Source organism: Scyliorhinus canicula, chromosome 10 (assembly GCF_902713615.1).
Source record: "Scyliorhinus canicula chromosome 10, sScyCan1.1, whole genome shotgun sequence".
Classification (NCBI taxonomy): domain Eukaryota; kingdom Metazoa; phylum Chordata; class Chondrichthyes; order Carcharhiniformes; family Scyliorhinidae; genus Scyliorhinus; species Scyliorhinus canicula.
In genome coordinates this window covers 126339309-126364290 of record NC_052155.1, presented here as the reverse complement: position 1 = coordinate 126364290, position 24982 = coordinate 126339309, and the positions used below count along the sequence as shown (strand labels likewise).

Here is a 24982-nt window from a genome sequence, read left to right as displayed (position 1 = left end):
GTGGTGGGAAGTTGTGTGTGGAGGCTGAGGAGATAAGCGAGATACTAAATGAATACTTTTTGTCAGTATTCACTCAGGAAAAAGATAATATTGTGGAGGAGAATGCTGAGACCCAGGCTATTAGAATAGATGGCATTGAGGTGAGTAGGGAAGAAGTGTTGGCAATTCTGGACAAGGTGAAAATAGATAAGTCCCCGGGGCCTGACGGGATTTATCCTAGGATTCTCTGGGAAGCCAGGGAAGAGATTGCTGAGCCTTTGGCTTTGATTTTTAGGTCATCATTGGCTACAGGAATAGTGCCAGAGGACTGGAGGATAGCAAATGTGGTCCCTTTGTTCAAGAAGGGGAGTAGAGATAACCCCGGTAACTATAGGCCGGTGAGCCTAACATCTGTGGTGGGTAAAGTCTTGGAGAGGATTATAAAAGATACGATTTATAATCATCTAGATAGGAATAATATGATTAGGGATAGTCAGCATGGTTTTGTGAAGGGTAGGTCATGCCTCACAAACCTTATCGAGTTTTTTGAGAAGGTGACTGAACAGGTGGACGAGGGTAAAGCAGTTGATGTGGTGTATATGGATTTCAGTAAAGTGTTTCATAAGGTTCCCCACGGTCGGCTATTGCAGAAAATACGGAGGCTGGGGATTGAGGGTGATTTAGAGATGTGGATCAGAAATTGGCTAGTTGAAAGAAGACAGAGAGTGGTGGTTGATGGGAAATGTTCAGAATGGAGTTCAGTTACGAGTGGCGTACCACAAGGATCTGTTCTGGGGCCGTTGCTGTTTGTCATTTTTATAAATGACCTAGAGGAGGGAGCAGAAGGATGGGTAAGTAAATTTGCAGACGACACTAAAGTCGGTGGAGTTGTAGACAGTGCGGAAGGATGTTGCAGGTTACAGGTTATAAGCTGCAGAGCTGGGCTGAGAGGTGGCAAATGGAGTTTAATGTGGAGAAGTGTGAGGTGATTCACTTTGGAAAGAATAACAGGAATGCGGAATATTTGGCTAATGGTAAAATTCTTGGTAGTGTGGATGAGCAGAGGGATCTCGGTGTCCATGTACATAGATCCCTGAAAGTTGCCACCCAGGTTGATAGGGTTGTGAAGAAGGCCTATGGTGTGATGGCCTTTATTGGTAGAGGGATTGAGTTCCGGAGCCATGAGGTCATGTTGCAGTTGTACAAAACTCTAGTACGGCCGCATTTGGAGTATTGCGTACAGTTCTGGTCGCCTCATTATAGGAAGGACGTGGAAGCTTTGGAACGGGTGCAGAGGAGATTTACCAGGATGTTGCCTGGTATGGAGGGAAAATCTTATGAGGAAAGGCTGATGGACTTGAGGTTGTTTTCGTTAAAGAGAAGAAGGTTAAGAGGTGACCTAATAGAGGCATACAAAATGATCAGAGGGTTAGATAGGGTGGACAGCGAGAGCCTTCTCCCGCGGATGGAGGTGGCTAGCACGAGGGGACTTAGCCTTAAATTGAGGGGTAATAGATATAGGACAGAGGTCAGAGGTGGGTTTTTTACGCAAAGAGTGGTGAGGCCGTGGAATGCCCTACCTGCAACAGTAGTGAACTCACCAACATTGAGGGCATTTAAAAGTTTATTGGATAAGAATATGGATGATAAGGGCATAGTGTAGGTTAGATGGCCTTTAGATTTTTTCCATGTCGGTGCAACATTGAGGGCCGAAGGGCCTGTACTGCGCTGTATCGTTCTATGTTCTATGTTCTATGTCAGTGCCAAGGAAGTGCAGGAGCCGGGTGGGAGATATGAGATGGTGAGTGGGGTGTTGGAGGGGATTCTGGAGGTGCTGGTGAACATATATGCACTGAATTAGGATGACGTGGGATTTGTGAGGGGGCTGCTGGGACCAAATTCAGACATGGCCACACATCAGTTGATTATGGATGGCACGGCAGCACAGTGGTTAGTACTGTTGCTTCACAGCGCCAGGGGCACGGGTTCGATTCCCGACTTGGGTCACTGTCTGTGCAGAGTCTGCACATTCTCTCTGTGTCTGCGTAGGTTTCCTCTGGGCGCTCCAGTTTCCTCTCACAAGTCCCAAAAGACTTGCTATTAGGTGATTTTGGACATTTTTTATTCTCCCTCAGTGTACCTGAACAGGCGCCCCAGTGTGGCGACTAGGGGGATTTTCACAGTAACTTCATTGCAGTGTTAATGTAAGCCTACGTGTGACAATAATAACGATTATTATTAATATTGGCGAAAACGTATATTTCAACTCAGTTATTCGATGCATTGTCCCTTAAGTGGGCACATCATCATCCAGGAACGAGTCTCAAGTTATTTTCAGCTCCCAATGGTTTGCTTATGTTTCCCAGCAAAGTAAACCTTGATCCCAGATCTAACTTTCCCTGTGAGGATTACACTGGAGATTCCATCCCTCCAGCACAAGCTAAGTGATTCTTCAAATCGCCTTTATAGCCTAATGAACTGTATCTCTGCCATCTGAGCACAGACTCTCCATCTACATTATGTATGATGAACAATAGAGTCAGCATTTTCTCTGCTTCAGGTGTAAAACTGGCTGCCACTTTCTCCTGCTCTCTGCCCCTCACCAGGCTGCAGACAATCCCAAATCTACTGCTGTCGATATACACATTTATTTATAGGGAAGCCTGTAATCTTATCTCAAAAATGGTTTCTTATGCCCTCTTCCCCATGGCAATGTGAAACACATTAACCTTGTACCTAAGATATGGAGATGCCGGCATTGGACTGGGGTAAGCACAGTAAGAAGTCTTACAACACCAGGTTAAAGTCCAACAGGTTTGTTTCAAATCACTAGCTTTCGGAGCACTGCTCCTTCCTCAGGTGAATGAAGAGGTATGTTCCAGAAACGTATATATGGACAAAGTCAAACATGCAAGAAAATGCTTTGAGTGCGAGCATTTGCAGGTAATTAAATCTTTACAGATCCAGAGACAGGGGTAACCCCAGGTTAAAGAGGTCTGAATTGTCTCAAGCCAGGACAGTTGGTAAGATTTCACAAGCCCAGGCCAGATGGTGGGGGGTGAATGTAATGCAACATGAATCCAAGGTCCCGGTTGAGGCCGCACTCATGTGTGCGGAACTTGGCTATAAGTTTCTGCTCGGCGATTTTGCGTTGTCGCGTGTCCTGAAGGCCGCCTTGGAGAACGCTTACCCGGAGATCAGAGGCTGAATGCCCTTGACTGCTGAAGTGTTCCCTGACTGGAAGGGAACATTCCTGCCTGGTGATTGTCACGCGATGTCTGTTCATCCGGTGTCGCAGCGTCTGCATGGTCTCGCCAATGTACCACGCTACCTTGTAGCTAAGGTAGAAATGCTAATTAGCTATCTTTGATCCCAAATCTCTTTCATCTTAGAAGGAAATGAATGACTTGCATTATATCTGTTTACAATCCAATACCAACAACACCTATCTGGGAGTCTGGGAGACTTAGGATCTACTCATGATGAACTCAGAGAATGTTACAGTTAAGAACCTCGCTGATGTTAAATGCAAGAGTAATCCAAAACCCAAAAAGGTAACTTAGCATACAGGTTCTTAGTGGTGTATATTGTCAATTTGGTATACTGTGAGAAGAAATATGTGAACCAGGGAGAAGTAGTCTAGTCATTGTGTGAACAATTAATGAAGAATATTTATTAACTTAAAAGGAAAAAAAACATACAACAGAAGGGCTACAATACACTACAACACTTAATTACGCTGATGGCTGTACGTACACAGTATTACATGAAGTTACCCTTTGGTTCCCAAACACCTACATTCTGAACTCCTAGACTCCCCTTTGATCCCAAACAACATCCAACATTATATAATGCTATGAGCTAAATCCAGCAGATAGTTGCCATGCACAGGCTATTTGCCAAGTATGAGAAAACCGTCTTCAGTTTCAGCGAAGGCGAAATCTGGTACTTTTTTTCTGGAGATTGTTTCTAAAACTGGGTGTGACTGTGATGGTAGCGATGGTAGATGCGACTGTCTGCCTTTCCCCAGTCATTGTCAGGGCAGCATGGTAGCACCATGGTTAGCACTGTTGCTTCACAGCTCCAGGGTCCCAGGTTCGATTCCCGACTTGGGTCACTGTCTGTGTGCTGTCTGTACGTTCTCCCCGTGTCTGCCTCTGGTCCTGAAAGACGTGCTGTTAGGTCATTTGGACATTCTGAATTTTCCCTCTGTCTACCGGACCAGGCGCCCTAGTGTGGCGACTAGGAGATTTTCACAGTAACTTCATTGCAGTGTTAATGTAAGCCTACATGTAACAATAAAGATTATTATTATTATTCTATGGATATATAATTCTTTCCCTTTGATTTTATCCAACCAGTTGAGTCAGCTTTTAGCATGTAATTGTCAATTTTCTTATCTCTTGAAGCTACCTCTTCTATACCCCATTGTTTTCCTCTCGTCACCTCGGTAAACACTTGCCTTTCTCACTGATTTGCTAATTCGCATCCCAAAATTTGTTCAGACAGCTGCTCTTATCGAATCCCTGATTTATTTTGTTTTTCCCCAATATGGGCGGCACGGTAACACAGTGGGTAGCACTGTTGCTTCACAGTGCCAGGGACCCGGGATCGATTCCCGGCTTGAGTCACTGGCTGTGCGTAGTCTGGACATTCTCCCTGCGTTTGTTTTTTCTGGGTGCTGCAGTTCCCTCCCACAAAGTCCCGAAAAACGTGCTTGTTAGGTGAATTGAACATTCTGAATTTTACTTCAGTGCACCCGAACAGGTGCCGGAATGTGGTGACTTGGGGATTTTCACAGTAACTTAATTTTAGTGGTAATGTAAGCCTACTTGTGACACTAATAAAGATTATTTCATTTCTTTAATCTTAATTTTTCCCCAGTTCTTAACACCATGTCTCCAAGCATAAATATCTTGCACCTCTTTCTCAGTAAAAACTATCTAAACCTTCCTTTGATCTCCAACAATCAAACCATCCAGGCTTAGTATCAGGCAGACTTCAGAACAGCCCATATGCCTTCTTTCATTTACCCTAAATTTAAAGTTACAATCCTAAAATGTAATAATCTTATAAACATCATGATTGTAGCAATAGACAGGTATTTCTTGGAGATGTCTTGTAAAAATAAACTTGCATGAACAACTAGTTGTGTACAAAAGAATGGGTGTGTGTTAGATAATTTTGTTGGTCCAGCAGACTGATTGTATTCCCACTTTTGTTGGTCTACTGCCAAATGTATTGGCCCCCGTCTAGTGACTCAGTGTTAATTTGCAACCTTGGAACATTCTGTTTCCCAATGAAGTGAGTGGGAGGAGTGACCTTGTGAATTGCACAGTTGTACCTTTCTTGTACAATAACATGTAACTTGAAAATAAAGATGTTAGCTGTGCAGTCAGAACGAAGCAAAACTGAATGAGATAAGTGGTTATCACTCTCCAGTTTGATATAAAACAATCCTAATGTCATGGCTGGAATAATTCATCCTTCTCCATATACTGCTATCAATCTACCATGTTCTGGTGCTTTGCAATGGTGCTACAATGCTTTGAATGAGATGATGTGAAAATAGTGATGTTTCTGATTGTATACTTGTTGAGGGTAAATGTGGCTACATTTTGCGATGTTTTGTCTCTGCGTGGATTTACAGAGTTAAATATTCACATGGACTATGACTCACATGTCAAAGTAATAATATTTGGTACCCAGATGGCATTTAATGGCACATCCCCAAGAAAGATACTTATAACAAGTCACCAAACCCGGCCAGGAACAGATAAAGAAGCAACGTGTTTACAAATCTACGTTAAACAAGGGAAAAATAAACTGAATACATCTTAATTACTGAAAACATATTTATCCCACACCTGGAAATCAGCGGAATGCCTACTTTATTCCACCCATAGAGAAGAACTCCTCTCATTTGTTATGTTATTGCTCACTGGCTCTTTGATCTTTCGCAATCATAAGCTGGTATTTCTTCCTGACAATGGGACCATGAAGGTTGTAATGAGGGCCTCTGCCACTTCACTCTTTGATGCCACGATAATTTCCTGGCCATTCTTTGCCCCCTCAGACCCCAACAATCACTCATGCCTCCTCTTCACCTCATCAAGGAGGAACCGTAGGTCCTCCCCTCCAAAACTCTGAGACTGTCTCTTGCTTTAGACTTGGGACATTCATTTTGTGGAACGGTGTATGTGCAAAATTGTTCATGACCTTTTTCCTGTTTTTAAAACTTCTTTTATATCTTATTAACCTTCTCTTAGATTATTTAAAGTATTTTCAGAAGTTGCAAGGCACTCATTTCTCACTGCAACAACTCACCTGAGCTATGCCTACTCTGATGTTTTTTTATAATGACATTATGTATGAGGAAGATACGCCATGGGCACAATATTGCAATGCCATTATCGGATCAACATTTATCAATCGCAGCCTATTATGAGGCTGCCATTGTGGCTGCTGTTCCATTGTGGATGGTAGCCCACCTCTTGGAGCTGCTGGCCCAGAGAGCCAACAACCCTGCAGACCTGGAAACACCACTAATGGAGATGGTCACTGCAGAGTGATTGTATTGCAGGGAGAAGGAGATCATATCTCCAGGTTGAGGCACCTTTGCAGGGTTGGTAAGAATTTTTATTTAATGCGCCAGCGCCAGGCAGGCAAGTAGGGCCAGAGATCAGAAGGGTAAACCTCTCCAGCAGTATAAGGGTGGTCATTGCCACAGGGGTCCCTCCAAGAAATCTCCTCAAAGAAAGGTTGTCCTTCCACCTTACCTGGTGTGAAGCCACTGGGAGGATGCCTCAACATACCTGACAGACTCCCAACTTCGGCATTCCCACCTATGATAATATCCTGTGGCAGTGCCAACATGTGGGCTCCCCTCTCAATGTCTTCCGTTGCCATTTTTCCAAACTTCCTGTGGTGAGCCACGTATGGCTATTGTATATACTCACGGTTGTTGTATTATTATTATTATTATTATTATTATTATTAATAAGCTCCAAGTGGAGCTGCTCAAAGAACAGTTTGTAAGGCCAGTGAACGAGGTACTCTCTCGATACCTCCTGACCACGCGGCGCCAGCACCAGAGTGAGTCGCTGGCTGAATATCTGCACGGAGTGCAAACTACACTTCTATTGGTCAGACAAGGCCCACCTGGTGAAGTCCTCCAACCCCTTTGAAAGCCTCAGCATGGATTTCAAAGGGCCCCTCCCCTCCACTGACCGTAACGCGTACTTTCTCAAGACCCTGCGCAGTATCTTCACCCTGTTCGGTTTCCCTACCTACATACATAGCGATCGGGGCGCCTCTTTTATGAGTGATGAGCTGCGGCAGTACTTGCTCAGTAAGAGCATCGCCTCGAGCAGGACTACCAGCTACAACCCCCGGGGAAACGGGCAGGTGGAGAGGGAGTATTTTACGGTCTGGAAGGCTGTCCTCCTGGCCCTATGGTCTAGACGTCTCCCAGTCTCCCGCTGGCAGGAGGTCCTCCCCGATGCGCTCCAATCCATCCGGTCACTCTTGTGTACTGCAACAAATGAGGCCCCTCACGACCGGCTATTTGTCTTTCCCAGGACGTCGATCTCCGGGGTCGCGCTTCCGTCCTGGCTAACAACGCCTGGGCCTGTCCTACTCCGGAAACACGTGAGGAGCCATAAGGTGACCCCCTGGTCGAGAGGGTCCAGCTCCTTCACGCGAACCCTCAGTATGCCTACGTGGCACATTGCGACGGACGGCAGGACACAGTCTCCCCCTGGGACCTGGCTCCTTGAGTACCCCCACGCCCACCATCACCGCACCCCTTCCGTTTACCTCCCCATCTACACCAACATTCCTCCCTGGATCCACTAGCTCCGCCCCTGCGCCGGCGCCTTGTCCGGGACCCTGTTGTGAGGATGACATGCTCACGGAGCAGATGGTCTCGACACCTGTGCCCACACCGCAGCCGGGGCTGCGGCGCTCGCAGCAGATGATACGGGCTCCTGTGAGACTTAACCTGTGAGCCCACTTCACCCCCGCCGGACTTTATTTTCTTAACAGGGGGTGAATGTGGTGAGCCACGTATGGTTATTGTATATACTCACTGTTGTTCTATTATTATTATTGTCATCGACATCCACTATTATATATACTTACTGTGGTTACTGTTACTGTTACTGTTGCTGTTGAATTGTTGTGTTGATGCTGCTGTTGGCTCCGCCTGTGGCTCCGCCCCTCTGAGGAGGTATATAACCGGCCAATCTGAGACAGGCTCTCAGTGCGGGAGAAGCTACAGGTTGGCACACATCTAGTTGATTAAAGCCACTGTTCTTTGGTACAAACTGTCTCAACTGAATTGATGGTCATCACTTCCCACCTTCCAAACTGTCTTCAGACAGCTGGTAAACTGCAGCCCAGATAGCGAGTTGCTCTATAGGCCTTCTAAACAGTCTGATATAAATGAAAGAATGAGGGTCTTTTACAAGCTCAGGGTATTCCAAAGTGCTTTACAGCCAATTAAGTGCTTTTAAACCATAGACACGGTAGTTATATAAGAAACAAGGCACTGGAATTGTGCACAGCGATTTTCCACAAACGGTAATGTACTAATGATGACACAATCTGTTTTTGGTGATGTTGGTACACCAATAAATATTGGCCAGACTTTCTATGCCTTTCTTCAAATTACAGTCATGCAAGCTTTCCCTTCCTGATTGGTGGACGGGGCCATGTAATAACACCTTATCTGAGAGACAGCACTTCCAACAGTGCAACACTCCCTGAAGATAAAAAGTAAAATTACAAATTATCATAGAATTTACAGTGCAGAAGGAGGCCATTCGGCCCATCGAGTCTGCACCGGCTCTTGGAAAGAGCACCCTACCCGAGGTCAACACCTCCACCCTATCCCCATAACCCAGTAACCCCACCCAACACTAAGGGCAATTTTGGACACTAAGGGCAATTTATCATGGCCACTCCACCTAACCTGTACATCTTTGGACTGTGGGAGGAAACCGGAGCACCCGGAGGAAACCCACTCACACACGGGGAGGATGTGCAGACTTCGCACAGACAGTGACCCAAGCCGGAATCGAACCTGGGACCCTGGAGCTGTGAAGCAATTGTGCTATCCACAATGCTACCGTACAAATGCTGGGGTACTTTCCATAAAAGTTCACAACAGATCTGGCTGCATTGATTAATTGTGAATGAATGCACTATGGTATTTTCATTCCATTGCTTAATTCTGCCATGGAAGATACGTTAAAATGCTCATGTCACATTATGAGTACCAAAAACTGGATAAATACCTGAAGCGGAGATGAGTAGAGACCATGGTTCTTTCAAGTGGTCGGCTCAGACACAATGGGGGCATGGCCATGTGGTTCTATTAAATCTTTGGCTACGGTTGCAATGATTTATCAAATGCACTACACCAATTCGAGCATCGAAGATGGATAAAAGTTCATCATAGTTTGTAATAAAAGATTTTTAAAATACTTTTCCTGATTCACCTGATGCATATTTGGTAGTTGGGGACAATACAATATTACTAAATTAGAAATAAATTAATCTTTAATGGAAATTGCAGGACATCTGGAAGTCCTGTTGACAATAGGACAATCCGAGGGCAGCATGGTAGCATGGTGGTTAGCATAAATGCTTCACAGCTCCAGGGTCCCAGGTTCGATTCCCAGCTGGGTCACTGACTGTGCGGAGTCTGCACGTCCTCCCCATGTGTGCGTGGATTTCCTCCGGGTGCTCCAGTTTCCTCCCACAGTCCAAAGATGTGTGGGTTAGGTGGATTGGCCATGCTAAATTGCCCGTAATGTCCTAAAAAGTAAGGTTAAGGGCGGGGGTTGTTGGGTTACGGGTATAGGGTGGATACGTGGGTTTGAGTAAGGTGATCATGGCTCGGCACAACATCGAGGGCCGAAGGGCCTGTTCTGTGCTGTACTGTTCTATGTTCTAATAGTAAGTTCCTCCAACAATATTCTGAGAGACTACAAAGAAAATCACATGTGGCGATATATAAAAGCTGCAGCAACAATTTGCATTAACGTGAAACTTCTAATTTAGAAGGACATCAAAGAAGCAGAATCAACAAAAAATGGCACCAAGCCCAAGAAAATACATCAGAGCAGATGATGCAAAGTTTGCTTTGAGAGTGAGTTTTTAAGTAACATCTTAAAGGAGGAGTGAGAGATGGACAGTTTTAGGGAGTGATTTCAAGGGCCTAGATGCCAGAGGGCAGTCACAACAGAGAGGCAAAGTTGTGAAATGCATGAGTGGCTAGTGAGAGAGGACTCCAAAGTCTCAGAGGATTGTGGGACTGGTCATGGGTTACAGTGATAAGGAAGGGCAAGGTAATGAAGTGATATGGACACAGGGAAAAGACTTGCAAGAGTGAGACATTGGTAGACTGGAAGCCAAAGTAGGTCAGCGAGCACAAGTGTAATAATGGGCGAACAAGGTGTTTTGTGAGCTCGGATACAGGCAGCAGAGTGTTGGATGAGCTCAAATTGATAGCAAACGGAAGGTGGGAGGTTTCATGTTATTATAATAACTGTGGGCTTATTTACTATACAAGGCACAAGGCACCAGTTACTCATGAAGGATTGGGTTAACATATTGCATGTTCATTTATTAAGACTAGGAATATGGGAACAGTTAGACATGGTTATAAACATAGAGGGCGCGATTCTCCGCACCCCACGGCAGGGGGGAGAGTTGCGGGAGGGCCCGGCGAATCACGCCACACCGCCCTGGCACCCCCTGCGATTCTCCCCCCCCCCCCCCAAAATGGCGTGTCGCGTTTTGCGACAGGCCGCTCGGAGAATCGGTGACCGCCGATTCTTCGGCCCAAATGGGGCGAGCGGCTTGCCGAACCCGACCGGTTCACGCCGGCGCCAACCACACCTGGTCGCTGCCGGCGTGAACAGCGCGCGACCGGTGAATGTGGGGCCTGTGGGGGGCGGAGGGAGGATCGAGCACCACGGGGGTGCTCAGCAGATGTCTGGCCCGCGATCGGTGCCCACCAATCGTCGGGCCGGCGTCTCTAAAGGACGCACTCTTTTCCCTCTGCCGCCCCGCAAGATCAAGGCGCCATGTCTTGCGGGGCAGCGGAGGGGAAGACGGCAACCGCGCATGCGTGGCTGACGTCACTTCGGCGCCGCTTTGACACAAGCGTCAAGGCCCGGCGCGCGGAATTCACGCGCCGCCGCTCCTAGCCCCCCTGGGGGGGAGTGGAATAGGGGGCGAGGAGCGGCCTCCGACGCCGGAGGGAAACACTCCGGGTTTCACTCTAGCGTCGGCGGTTTGTCTCCCGATGGGAGAATTCCGCCCAGAATACTTCAGAGCTATGTGTGATCTGCTCAAAGCAAGAGTGAAACTAAGAAAGGATCACATGATACATTTCCCTTCTTAAAGGCATATTACAGCATTTTTAAAAAAGATGCTGTAATTTTCCCCCTTCCAAAGAAATGAAACTATTTACAATGCATGTTCATGTTTAGTTACCAGGACATGTGTGTAGAACTGATAAATCTACGAGTGCCTAAATTGTGAAGGTAATCTGCTGATATGCCCAGATCTCGTGATAGTGGCATGTCTGGAGATTTCTTTAATTGCTCATAGTGATCTACGGGATTGTCGTTCTTGGATGCTGCTCCTGGAATCTTGTCCTAGATGGAATAGAACTGTATGGAGATTGAGGAGCTGGAATGGATCTGATTTGTCCTTCATTATGGTTTGCCATTGGGCATTTGTGTGTATTGACCTTCTCGGACAATAGTTCTGAACAATTCCTTGTCATTTTGGCTGGTTGCCACATACCTTCTGTGGGATCCGGATGTCAACTTGTATTATCTCAACTTTATACTTCGTAATTCTGTACCTGTATTTTTCTCATGCACGTTGGTCATCCTGTCTTGTAGTTTTAAAAGTTGCTCCCTAGTTTCTGAGGTAGTATAATGGGTACTATTATGGGTCAGGGTTTAGAGTGCACCAAAATATATCATGGAGTTCACCTGACCCACAACTTTAAATAGATTTTGGTTATGGGGAGCACAAGGGCCCACTTTACGGGTGTGATGCAACAGAGAGTTGAAGTATGTTTAAAACCAAACAATGTTTATTCTATGAATCCTGTTAATATTTTATAAACACACAGTAAACAGTTTATCAACAACCAATCCTGACCACCCTCCAAAATGATACAGTACTCTATAGATAACCCTTGATAACTTTCCAAACAACATCCACAAGTTAAATCCTTTTTAAAATAAAGACAGTAGGTTTAAATGCTCTACAGAAACAGGTATTACTTTGAAATCATCAATGATCTGGAGACATTCCTTAGCTAGTAGAGATAGATCATTATACAGCTGCTTGCTTTGAATGCAGCTATCCACCTCTGAAAACGAAACCAAAATCACACTGCAACTGGGGATAGGGTGGAGGTGAGGGCTTAAGTGGGTCGGTGTAGACTCGATGGGCCGAATGGCCTCCTTCTGCACTGTATGTTCTATGTGCATGTTCTATGTCTAACCACTGTACAACCCAGCTGTGAGAAGTGCTTTGTATGTGCAACAAAATGTTTTATTCTTTTGAATGTGACTCAGCCTGCTGTCGGCAGGAGATCTAACCATCTAAATCAAGGCATGAAAAACAGAACCTCTATGGCTGGCACGTTGGCACAGTGGTTAGCACTGCTGCCTCGCAGCACCAAGGACCCGTGTTCAATTCCAGCCTTGGGTCACTGTCTCTGTGGAGTTTGTACATTCTCCCTGTGCCTGCATGGGTTTCCTCCGGGTGTTCCAGTTTCGTCCCACAAGTCCCGAAAGACATGCTAGTTAGATGAATTGGACATTTTGAATTCTCCTTCAGCGTACCCGAACAGGCGCCGGAGTGTGGCGTCTTGAGGATTTTCACAGTAACTTCATTGCAGTGTTAATGTAAGCCTACTTGTGACACTAATAAACATTATAATTATTACCTTCACCTACCAGACCATCAAACTAGACCTGCGCCTCTGACTATAACTGTTCCCTCCCATTACCAGTGCCCTGAGTGCAACCCCCAGGGCTCCACTTTTGACACCACTGACTCAGTGCTCTAAGACACTCACCCCATTTCCGCAGACACTCCACTCGCCCTTCCCTGGACACCCTTCCCTTCCTCCTTTCCTTGTTTAACCTGCGTCCCTTGCCCAGACTTTACTCCACCATATACCCCCTCCAACCTTTGCCTGCTTCCCATGTCCAGCCTTGGCGCAGTTTTGTTACCGGCACTCAATATGAGTGAAGTTAAGCGAGGCCCCCAAGAAAGCGAAAATAGCATCACTAACCTCAAAGTCATGGAAGAGGTGAAGCTTGTTCGGTGCACAGCACTTATCTCATAGAACCGTAGAATCCCACAGCACTGAGGACCCGGGTTCGATCCTGCCCCCGGGTCACTGTCCGTGTGGAGTTTGCACATTCCCCCCATGCCTGCGTGGGTCTCACACCCACAATCCAAAAAGATGTGCAAGATCGATGAATTGCCACACTAAATTGCCCCTTAATTGGAAAGAAAGGAATTGGATACTCTAAATTTTTTTTTTTTTAATAAAAATAAATGAATCATAGAATTCCTACAGTACAGAAGGAGGCCATTCTGCACCAATCGTCTGAAAAAGCACGACACCCAGGCCCACTCCCCACAATGTCAAGTTTTTGAACTGCTGTTCTGCTTACAAAGAACAAAGAACAAAGAAAAGTACAGCACAGGAACAGGCCCTTCGGCCCTCCACTTGTGCTACCGTGCTGGCCAGGTTAGCATTGCTGCCTCACAGCATCAGGGATACGGATTAATTTTCGACCTTGGGCGACTGTCTCGTGGAGTTTGCACTTCCTCCCTGTGGGGATTTCCTCTGGGTGCTTCGGTTTCCTCCCATGAGTGGTTAAGAGGGGTTATTGGGTTATGGGGATAGGATGGAGGTGAGGGCTTAAGTGGGTCAGTGCAGACTCGATGGGCCGAATGGTATCCTTCTGCACTGAATGTTCTAGGTGTATGTTCTATGTCTAACCACTGTGCAACCCAGCTGTGAAAAGTGCTTTGTATGCGCAACAAAATGTTTTATTCTTTTGAATGTGACTCAGCCTGCTGTCGGCAGGAGATCTAATCATCTAAATGAAGGCGTGAAAAACAGAATAATGGTTGGCATGTTGGCACAGTGGTTAGCACAGCTGCCTCACAGCGCCAAGGACCCAAGTTCAATTCGAACCTTGGGTCACTGTCTCTGTGCAGTTTGTACATTCTCCCCATGTCTGCGTGGGTTTCCTCCGGGTGCTCCGGTTTCCTCCCACAGTCCAAAGATATACAGGTTAGGTGGATTGGTCATGATAAAATGTCCATTAGCGTCCAGGAATGTGCAGATTAGGTTATGTTGTTACGGGGGTAGGGAGGGGTGGTTGGGTGAGTGGATATGGGTAGAGTGCTCGTTCAGAAGGTCAGTGCTGACTCGATGGGCCGAATGGCCTCCTTCTGCAGTGTAGGGATTCTATGATTCTATGTTTGATTAGCTATGAGATGAAGTTGAAATCTCTCTTCGTACAAGTTCTAACCGTTTTCATCAAATGCATCCATGGTGCCTGTTTTTCCCGCCATTCTGGATATTGGCTCCCAGTGTCTATCCTTCAACCAACCTTCCACCCCTTCATTTCTCTTTGATGTATGAAATAAGAGACCTCCTTATCCACAATGCAAACTCAAAATTTTCCTTTTTTCCTGTCTGTGGCTTGTCTTTTTCCTGAGTAGTGGCTGGCAGAGTTGGAAGATATTTGAATCCCCGTTCCCGTAGCCCATTTCACTTCACCACGTGCACAGTCCCTAGATCTCTCTGACTGTCAATACCCTTGAGGGTTCTACCATTCACTGCTTACTCATGGTTGTGAGCCACGTTTTCTTTTAAACCTTCAGCATCAGTGGCTTTTTCTTCACCCGACATTAAGTCTGGTCCCGAGAATCTTTTTTCATTCTTGTCGTTGTTTCCACTTTTCCTGCTGACGATGTTTGCCTCAGCAAGTTTTTTTTCTTGCCGCAATCGTGTCGCTAGTTTTCCCTTTTGGTATGTTCTCTAAGTGTGGCAAAAGGAAAAGGTACAGAAGGGCCACAACCTTGGGTTTCTTACAAACACAATGAGGGGTTTATTCGGATATGTTGCTCACACAATGTAAGATGGAGAACTGATGCCCCATGCAAAAGACACTGCTGGCGTCACTACAGATCACGTGATGTTTCACCAGCAGGGTGCATTCTTTGATGCATAAAAGTAGTATAATGTGGGAAAATGTGATGCTGTTCATTTTGCTAGGAAAAATAGAAAATCAGAATATTTTTAAATAGTTAGAAATTATTAGATAGAACCGTTCATAGAATTTACAGTGCAGAAGGAGGCCATTTGGCCCATCAAGTCTGCACCGGCTCTTGGAAAGAGCACCCTACCCGAGGTCAACACCTCCACACTATCCCCATAACCCAGTAACTCCACCCAACACTAAGGGCAATTTTGGACACTAAGGGCAATTTATCATGGCCAATCCACCCAACCTGCACATTTTTGGACTGTGGGAGGAAACCGGAGCACCCGGAGGAAATCCCGCACACACGTGGAGGATGTGCAGACTCCGCACAGACAGTGACCCAAGCCGGAATCGAACCTGGGACCCTGGAGCTGTGAAACAATTGTGCTATCCACAATGCTACTGTGCTGCCCTGCATGCTGGTGGTCAAAGGGATTAGGGTGTTCTTGTACATGAAACAAAGAATATAAGCAGGCAGGCACAGCAAGAAATTAGGAAGGTAGATTGTATCTTGACCTTTGCTGGAGAGGATTGGAGTGCAGACATTGGCTGAGACCAGTCTAGAGTACTGTGTCTAGTTTTGATCTCCATTTTTAAGAAACAATATACTTGCTTTAGAGGGAATGCAGCAAAGTTCACTAGGTTGATTTCTGAGAAGAAATGACTATCCCATGCGGAGGAATTGGGTAGAATAGGCCAATACTCCCTGGGGTTTAGAAGAAAGAGAGATGATCTAATTGAACCACAACATTCTGAGAGTGTTTGGTGGTCTAGGAACTGAGAGGCAGTTTCCATCGACTGCCATAGACTCGGGATTAGGGAATTGCCATTTGGGATTGAGAAAAGCAGAGATTTCTTTACTGGGGGGTTGTGAATCGTTGGATTCCTCTATCACAGAGAGATGAAAATGGACACATTCAAGGCTGGGATTGACAGACTTCCGCACTCTGAGAGAATTAAGAGTTATGGGGATCGACCTGGAAATTGCACGGTGGCACAGTGGTTAGCACTGTTGCTTCACAGCGCCAGGGTCCCAGGGTCGATTCCCAGCTTGGGTCACTGTCAGTGCGGAGTTTTCACACTCTCCGAGTGTTTGCGTGGGTTTCCTCTGGGTGCTCCGGTTTCCTCCCACAAGTCCCAAAAGACGTGCTGTTAGGTCATTTGGACATTCTGAATTCTCCCTCTGTGTACTCGAACAGGCGTCGGAATGTGGCGACTAGGGTCTTTTCACAGTAACTTCATTGCAGTGTTAATGTATGCCTACTTGTGACACTAATAAAGATTATAATTTATAATTGGAATTTAGGCCAGGAATTAGCCATGAACTTATGAAATGGCAGAGCAGACAGGCAGGACTGTATGGCTTCCTCACTCTCCTATTTCTTATATCCTTAAGTTTCCATTCATATATATGGATTTTCCAGCTTTGGTCCCTGGATAATGAAGAGCAGCTGAAAGGTTGCTGAGGGCAAGTTAGTCTCCCTATTGTCACCCTAGATTAAATCATCCAACAGCCTAGGAATTTAGTGCCTTCTCCCCTGTGTGTTTCATTTCTTCTCTGCTTTTACCAACTGTACCATCAGAGGCATTCCACTGCCCATATCAGAATTGGGACAGAAATTGTAAAAATGAATTTTCCATTGGCTAAGTAAGTGCCCCAAAAAGTGCTTCTTCAACAACTGAGGTTCTGAAAAATTGACATGATTACATTGCATTAACGTTTGACGTGAGTTTTACCGAGCATGCACACCATCTGTGCCACTGCAAGGGTTAACTGGCAGAAATATTACGAAATAAAAGCAATATACAGCAGATCGTGGAAATCTGAAATAAAAATTGAAAGTGCTGGAAAAATGCAGCCTGCCTGGCGGCATCTGTGGAGAGAGAATCACAGAATTGCTACACAGAAAGAGGCCATTCGCTCATTGTATCTGCAATGGCCTCTTTGCCATAGCTCTGCATGTTCTTCTTTTCAATGACAGTCTATTCCCTTCTGAATGATTTGATTCACCCTGTCTCCACCACATTCTCATGCAGTGCATTCCAGACCTTAACCACTCGCTGTGTGGGAAGGTTCCCCCTCAGGTTGATTTTGCTTCTTAAGCTCATTATTTTAAATCTGTACCCTCTCATTCTCAATCCATTCATGACTGGGATCAGTTTCTCTGATCTATTCTCTCCATCTCCTCATGACTTTAAACACCTGTCTCGATACTCCTTTCAACCTTCCTTTCTCCAAGGAAAATAGTCCTAACTTCTCCAATCTATCTTCATAACTGAAATTTCTCATCCCTGAAACCATTCTTGCAAATCTTTACTGCACTCTCTCTAATGCCTTCACATCCTTCTGAAAATGCAGCGCTGAGAGGCTGAGGTCGAACTCGTGTCTACACAAATTAACACAACCTCCTTGCTCCTGTACTCCATGATAGTGTTTTTCAAATCTTTGATTCCTGGGATTCACTTTTGCCAACCAATCGACCTTCGCAACCCACACCTTTAATGCAAAATGGGAGCCTGTTTGGTCCTCACAATCTCATCTTAATCAGGTTCACAGGAGGAGAGAGCAATGCATGTATCAAGTGCAGACTTCTGCCAGTTCCACTGTGCCATCTACATCTTTCCGAGAATGGAAAATCCAATCTTGCACATGTAGGTTGTTGTGATATGCAATAGCAACAAAATGCTTGTTTTACTCAGCACTGGATACTCCTGGGAGATGCTACTTCAGAATGCTGTCAGCCTCGTGGGCTTTTGGTGTGTTTTTGGCATGCTGTCACAGGTCAGGTACAGCAGCTTTGTCTTTTCATTTGGAGTCAGCTGCAAGTTAATAACTGGCTCTGCGGTCTAACGTCAAAAATAATTTTTCACCCACCACAGTCTGAAACTTCATCCCAGGAAGTAGGTGCCGTTCAGACAGATTTTGGGCTTCTGAAACTGATGGTGCCGTCCATTGTGGCCATGAAATCGCAGAGCCAGGGTTGTTGGTGAGCATCCAGCCAAACTGCGTGCAGGAGCTAGAGGTTGTTACTGGCCATGTGTGTCACCCAGGCCAACACCGCATGGCCAGGCGTCCCGTGCTTATCCGGGTCCCATGTCCTGCCTATCCTCGCCCTCCTCTACATCTTTCACGTTGGAAGGACTAATGTTTATCCTCTTCCTCCAGCACGTCCCCTATCTGCTGCGTGATGTTGTGAAGGATGCAGCAGGCCACCATGATGCGGGCGACCCTCCCAGCGCTATGCGGGAGGACTCCCTCCAGAGCGGTACAGGCACCTGAACTGCATCTTCAGGATGCTGAAGCACAGTTCGATCACGCCCCTGGTCACAGCATGGGCGTCGTTGTAGCATCAGTCTGTGACCTCCGGGTAGGCGTCATCAGACACCTGCACAGTGTATAACTCCTGTCGTCCAGTAGCTAACCCCCAGATGAAGATGCGCCCTGAAGAGGCCTGGAACTGGCGAGTGTGACATGATGAAGGCGTCATGCACACTGCCCGGGTATTGGATGCAGATATGCATTATCCACAGCTGATGGTTACAGACCAGCTGCATGCTCATCGAGTGGAACCCTTATCGGTTTGTGAAGATCGGCCTGGCATCTGCTGGTACTCATAGGACAACATGCATCCTGTCAATCACCACTAGACCTGGGGCATCTCGACAATTGCAGCAAACCCCGCTGCCCAGGCATCCCTGTGGGCTCGGTCCACATTCAAATTAATGTATTGTGCCGACTGGGCAGATAGGGCCTCTGTTACGGCACAGATACACCTGTGCACCAAACTCTGTGAGATCCTACTCACCGCCTGGAAGGAGCCCATGGCATAAAGGTTCAGGGCAACCGTTACCTTGACGACCGCCGGGAGTGGGTGTCCTTCCCCCATTCCCCTGCGGTGCCAGGTGCATCATGATCCGGCAGATATGTTGCAGTGTCCCCTTGCTCAGCCAGAGTCTTCAATGGCATGCCCGGTCCGGCAGGTTCTCAAATGACAGGCGCTGCCGGTACACACGAGGCGTCATGTGGCGCCTTCTTTGCACCTCCTCCTCCTCAGCATTTTGAGCGGCCAGTTCTCCATCCTCAGCAGCTGCATCCTGTTTCTCTGGTGCACACTCAGCTGCTGCAACTTCCTCCTCCTTGAGAAGCTTCAACTCGTTCAGTCACAGTGCATCCCCCACGGCTGCAGCAACTTGGAGGAAGGCCACCATTGCTGGGTTTTTTCAGTATCCATTGCCTGCAGGGCGTGAAAGGCCATCATGTTAGTATGGTGCACACCCCCGTGCCCAACGAGGTCAAACAAGCTACACGGTGGCCTGGTTGGCACAGCAGACTCTGCCTCTGCATGTCCCCACCCCCCCCCCCCCCCCCCCCCCATCCCTGCACCACTGGCCCCATCGGTGCTCGGCACTGAGGGTCCTCTGCCCTGGCACCCATCCCTGCAGCCAGGTTACCGTTGGCTGGCACTGCCCAGGGCAGCAGTACGCTCCGGGACCTCCATCTGCCTCCACCCTGTGGCGGGACACGTGATGCCCTGCTGGAGGGTGGCGGCTGGCTGGGGGGTGGTTAGGTGGAGGATGGTGTGAGAGGGTAGTGGGGTGGAGGGTCGGAGCTGGGCCGTAGAGTGGAGGGCGGGCACTGGGGTGCGAGGGGTGATGGGGTGGGGGCACCCGTACGGCCGGTTGCACACTGCAGAACAAGGGGCCGCGGTGGGTGCAGCAAGATGGCTGCTTTGCAGGTCACGGCAATGGCAGTCCATGGCTGGACACCCCGGTCCAGTGGGGGGCCATCCCAACCCCACGCCTGTCCCACTGTCACCCCACCGCATCCGGCCCTGGCAGGTACACCCCTCCCCCAGCCAGCCCGGCCAGTGTCAGGACCGGCAGCCCATGGTCGCGCCTCTCCATGTCCTCTCTCCTCTCTGTCCTCATTAGCAAAACCACCTATTTCCCAATTTTCAAATGCACAAGTGAACCTCGCCATCAGGAATTTGAAATGAAATGAAATGAAAATGAATGAATGAAATTAAAATCGCTTATTGTCACAAGTAGGCTTCAAATGAAGTTACTGTGAAAAGCCCCTAGTCGCCACATTCCGGCACCTGTTCGGGGAGGCTGGTGCGGGAATTGAACTGTGCTGCTGGCCTGCCTTGGTCTGCTTTCAAAGCCAGCGATTTAGCCCTGTGCTAAATCAGCCCCAGGAATTTCCCACACTGAAGACGGAGCATCACAGAGGCGCCGGAGAATTCCAGGTCAGGCCTGCTAATGATAAGCAAACGGTGTTTACTGTATGTGCAGAGTGGAACGCATTGAAGCTGATGTCGAGGCACCGAAGATTTGGTGTGAAGCCGGCACCATTTTGCCGTCATAACCTATTCTCCGCCCAATCACCTTTCCCAATTTCGGCGGCGGCTGACAGAGTACCCCGGCCACTGGGTTTTTGCAGCATTTTCTGTTTTATTGTAAAGTGATTGTGGAGGTCACTTCACTTTGGGAGAGATTCACAACTGGTTATCGCACAGAGGTGACTGAATAATAATTTTCAATAATAGGCTAAATTGTTACCTGTCCTTACTGCTCAGTTATACAACTGGAAATGTGCTTCCTGATTATTAGTAGCTCATTTGGAATGGTTAACTTATTAATCAAATATGTTTAAATGCCCTATGATTCAGCTCTTCTGGCTCATGTTATATTATTTTTTTTCTGTTAAAAGGCAAAGATTATCTTCATAATATATTCAGGGTAGTTTCATCTTCAGAATAAGTTTTGTTTTAGTGGTTAGCACTGCTGCCTCCTGGCGCCGATAACCCGGGTTCGATCCCAACCCTGAGTCACTGTCCGTGTGGAGTTTGCACATTTCCCCATGTCTGCGTGGGTCTCACCCCCACAACCTAAATAGATGTGCAGAGTAAGTGGATTGGCCGCGCTTAATTGCCCCTGAAAAAAAAATTGGGCACTCTAAATTTATTTTTTAAAATAATAAGGTTTTTTTGTACAGTGTTTCAACATATAATGGGCTCTTGACCGAGCTAAAATGGTTGAGATTTGTCCACAGCTATCATTTGTGAAGACAAATGGGTTTTTAAGTTGTTTTTTTGATCTCTTTATACCGCTTTTGTGGTCTTATTCTTCACCATTTCTCAGACTCATAGGAATATACTCGACTTCTATTTTTTGCTGGTACTTTGTTTTTTAAATTATATTTCTCATTTGATTCTCCCTGGAGCTTATCCCATTCATCCAAAGATTGCTTTCTGTATTTCACACAGAGGTGCTATCATTTTTGGCCTGAGCTTTAATGACCATATGAAATGGAATTGTACAGTGTTTAATAGAAGCCATATGTGTTAAGTTACTTCCAGGGTTACCAACTCTGGTGAATTGTTAATCATTAAATCTGGCATAATATTTATCCGAGGTTTCTGATTCTCATGTTGTTCAGAACTCACTCCGACCCTTTAGTTCGAATAGTTTCGAACTATGGTGTCGTTTTTTTGTGATCTGAGCTCATCTAACTTCTGATCCTTAACATATAAGCTGTTTTTTTTTGGTTCACTAACTCACTCACTTTGTCTGATTTTGAAAATGACTGTTGTGTCTTTGGCAGAGACCACAATCTCCATGAAACTTCACCTCTTCGCAGGATCAACTGCTAACGAACAGAGTGACCTTGGGACTTGCTACATTGCAGATAACAAGCGTGGAAAGTCGTCACTGAACATGCACGTGTATGACCTTGTGATGCTGACTGCTTACAGTTTGCTGCTGAGCAAAGTTCTGATATCACTAGCAAATTGCAAACAAAATGTACATTGGAACTTCACCTCTTTTATTAGAAGAGTCAATTAAAATTACCAAATGATGAGAGAGTGCCATATTTTAACCTTTAGAATAAAAGCTCAGCATGCCAGACTTCTCAGACTATGTCGATGAGGTTGTATGACCGAGTTACCTCTTCATTGTAAATGGGGCATAGGTTGTTTTAATCAGTTCAAAGTCCCCTGGTTCATAGTGAAACCTACTTAGTCATACATTCGATACCATAGGCATTAGTAAATTGTCTCAGTTAAATTATTTTTCAGAAATATTTTTCTCCTGTTTGTTCTATCAATTACATTTTCCTGTGAATTTTAATCCCCTTTGCTCAAGACACAGTGGCTCAATTTGATGTCCACGGCCTCCCCCTTCTCTCTGCATGTCTTGTCCATGTGGTCATTCTTTGAGTCTGAACATTGATGGTGCATGCAAATTTGTCAAGTACGGGAAACATTGCAGCCAATCCTCATCTTGCGGTGACAGAATCAACAGTGGGAATCATAGAATTTGTAGAGTTTTTCATAGTATTTTACAGTGTAGAAGGAGGCCATTTGGCCCATCGAGTCTGCACCAGCCCTTGGAAAGAGCACCCTACTTAAGCCCATGCCTCCACCCTATCCCCGTAACCCAGTAACCCTACCTAACCTTTTTGGACACTAAAGGCAATTTATCGTGGCCAATCCTGTTGCAATTTCTCCTTCCTTAGTTTGGGACGCTGAGGCTAAGTGACTTTCGATAAAACTAGGCCCACTACAGAACCCTCTCACGTCTGAACCAGGTCATATGTTCAAGCCTTGCTCCAGAGACTTGAGTACACAAACTAGGCTGGTGTTTTAGTTAATTGTCAAATGCCTTATACCAGAAAAATCTGTTTGTGTGTTAGGTAAGTTTTCTCTAACTTCTAGATTCAAAGCCTGGGACTTTACCAGCTCTCTGGAGATGGGCTGGGAGGTGGCAAGGATAGTAAAATGGCAGCAAAGAGAATCAGAAGGGACTACTGACAACTTCACACCAGCATAAGTTGGAAATGGCAGTGGTTTGGCTGTGTGCAAACCAGACACAGGCCCAGTTACAATGTTTTATTAGACATTTTACACCCCTGCCACATTTTACCAGCATGGAACGGCAGCCCCTGCCCCTGCAGACAGCCAGGTACATTAAGGTGGCCACTCTGTGGCTTCCAGATTGGGGGGGGGGGGGGGGGGGGGGGGGGTACAGTGGCCTTTTCCTTCCTCAGTGTTCAATGGCCCAAGGAGGAGCCCCCCCCCCCCCCCCCCCCGCCCCCCCCCCATATCCCCGATGGCATTGGCCACCCCTGCAGTTTAAATGGCTTTGCTGGAGTTGGTTCTGCTACGGCTGTTAAGGTGTGGGCCCTCTGATTGGGCCAGCCATTTGGAGATGCATGTCACAATCCGAAATGGAAAAGTGTTCCCAGCGGTGTCTTCTAAACTGGCCACCACTGGTAACATCCCATCCAGGGTCCCACTGTACACCAAGGCTGGCTCAGGACCTGCATTTGCAGGACTCATGACACGCTGGTAAAAGTCTGGCCAATGTGTATTTGTTTTTTCATTGTTACCATAATCGCTGCTCCTCTGAACTTTCTCTTTTGGTCTTTTTAAGTTCCAAAGAGGTTCTGTAATGCTCTTCTTCCTCTTTATCATGACAGCTCAGTTAGCGGTGACAGCAACATGATCATAATTAAGTGCCGTGTGGCAATGCATTATCTAATGCCAACATACCCATCTCTCCCTGGCTGTTGCCTTTTATGCGCGCCACCCTGCCAACCTCCAGGGTGTCCTCCTCCATTGTGAAAAGGACAGTAATGACTGCTCGGCATTGGCGAGAGGCCCTATTCGAAATGCAGCGCCAAACAGTTCAGCAGAACTTGTGCAAGTATTTTCCCAGCAATGCATAAGTAGGAAGATTCCTTGATAGTTATCCATGATGTGGAGATGCCGGCGTTGGACTGGGGTGAGCACAGTAAGAAGTCTTACAACACCAGGTTAAAGTCCAACAGGTTTGTTTCAAACACGAGCTTTCGGAGCACGGCTCCTTCTTCAGGTGAATGGAAAGGCTTGTTCCAGAAATGTTTATATAGACACAGTCAGAGATGCCCCGGAATGCGAGCACCTGCAGGCAATCAAATCATCAAAGATGCAGAGAGAGAGGTAACTCCAGGTTAAAGAGGTGTGAATTGTCCCAAGCCAGTTCAGTCGGTAGGCCTCTGCAAGTCCAGGCTTGTTGGTGGGGGCCGAATGTAATGCGACATGAATCCCAGATCCCGGTTGAGTCCGCATTCATGCGTGCGGAACTTAGCTATAAGTTTTTGCTCAGCAATTTTGCGTTGTCGCGTCTCCTGAAGGCCTCCTTGTAGAATGCTGACCCGGAGATCAGAGGCTGAATGTCCTTGACTGCTGAAGTGTTCCCCAACTGGAAGGGAACAGTCCTGCCTGTTGATAGTCGCACGATGCCCGTTTATTCAGCATCTTTCAGCATCTGTAGGTGTCTGTTGTATGTTGTAAGCCATCCCCTATGGACAAGCCCTCCGTATACACAGGATCTGCTCAGACAAGGAGGAGCGCAACAGACACCTACAGATGCTGAAAGATGCCCTCGTACGAACGGGATATGGCGCTCGACTCATTGATCGACAGTTCCACCGCGCCACAGCAAAAAACCGCACCGACCTCCTCAGAAGACAAACACGGGACACCACTGACAGAGTACCCTTCGTCGTCCAGTACTTTCCTGGGGCGGAGAAACTACGACATCTTCTTCGCAGCCTCCAACACATCATCAGCGAGGATGGACATCTTGCCAAGGTCATCCCCACACCCCCACTACTGGCCTTC

At 46.8% G+C, this 24982-nt stretch overlaps 1 long non-coding RNA gene across 1 annotated transcript in view; it reads left to right on the top strand.

The window, feature by feature from the left end:
• The window catches only part of LOC119972660, a 35699-nt gene extending 13476 nt beyond the window's left edge, over positions 1-22223 (top strand). The window contains exon 3 of the long non-coding RNA XR_005462132.1: positions 21919-22223. This is a non-coding gene — a long non-coding RNA (uncharacterized LOC119972660). The remainder of the gene's footprint in view (positions 1-21918) is intronic.
• The last annotated feature ends 2759 nt before the right edge of the window (positions 22224-24982 follow it).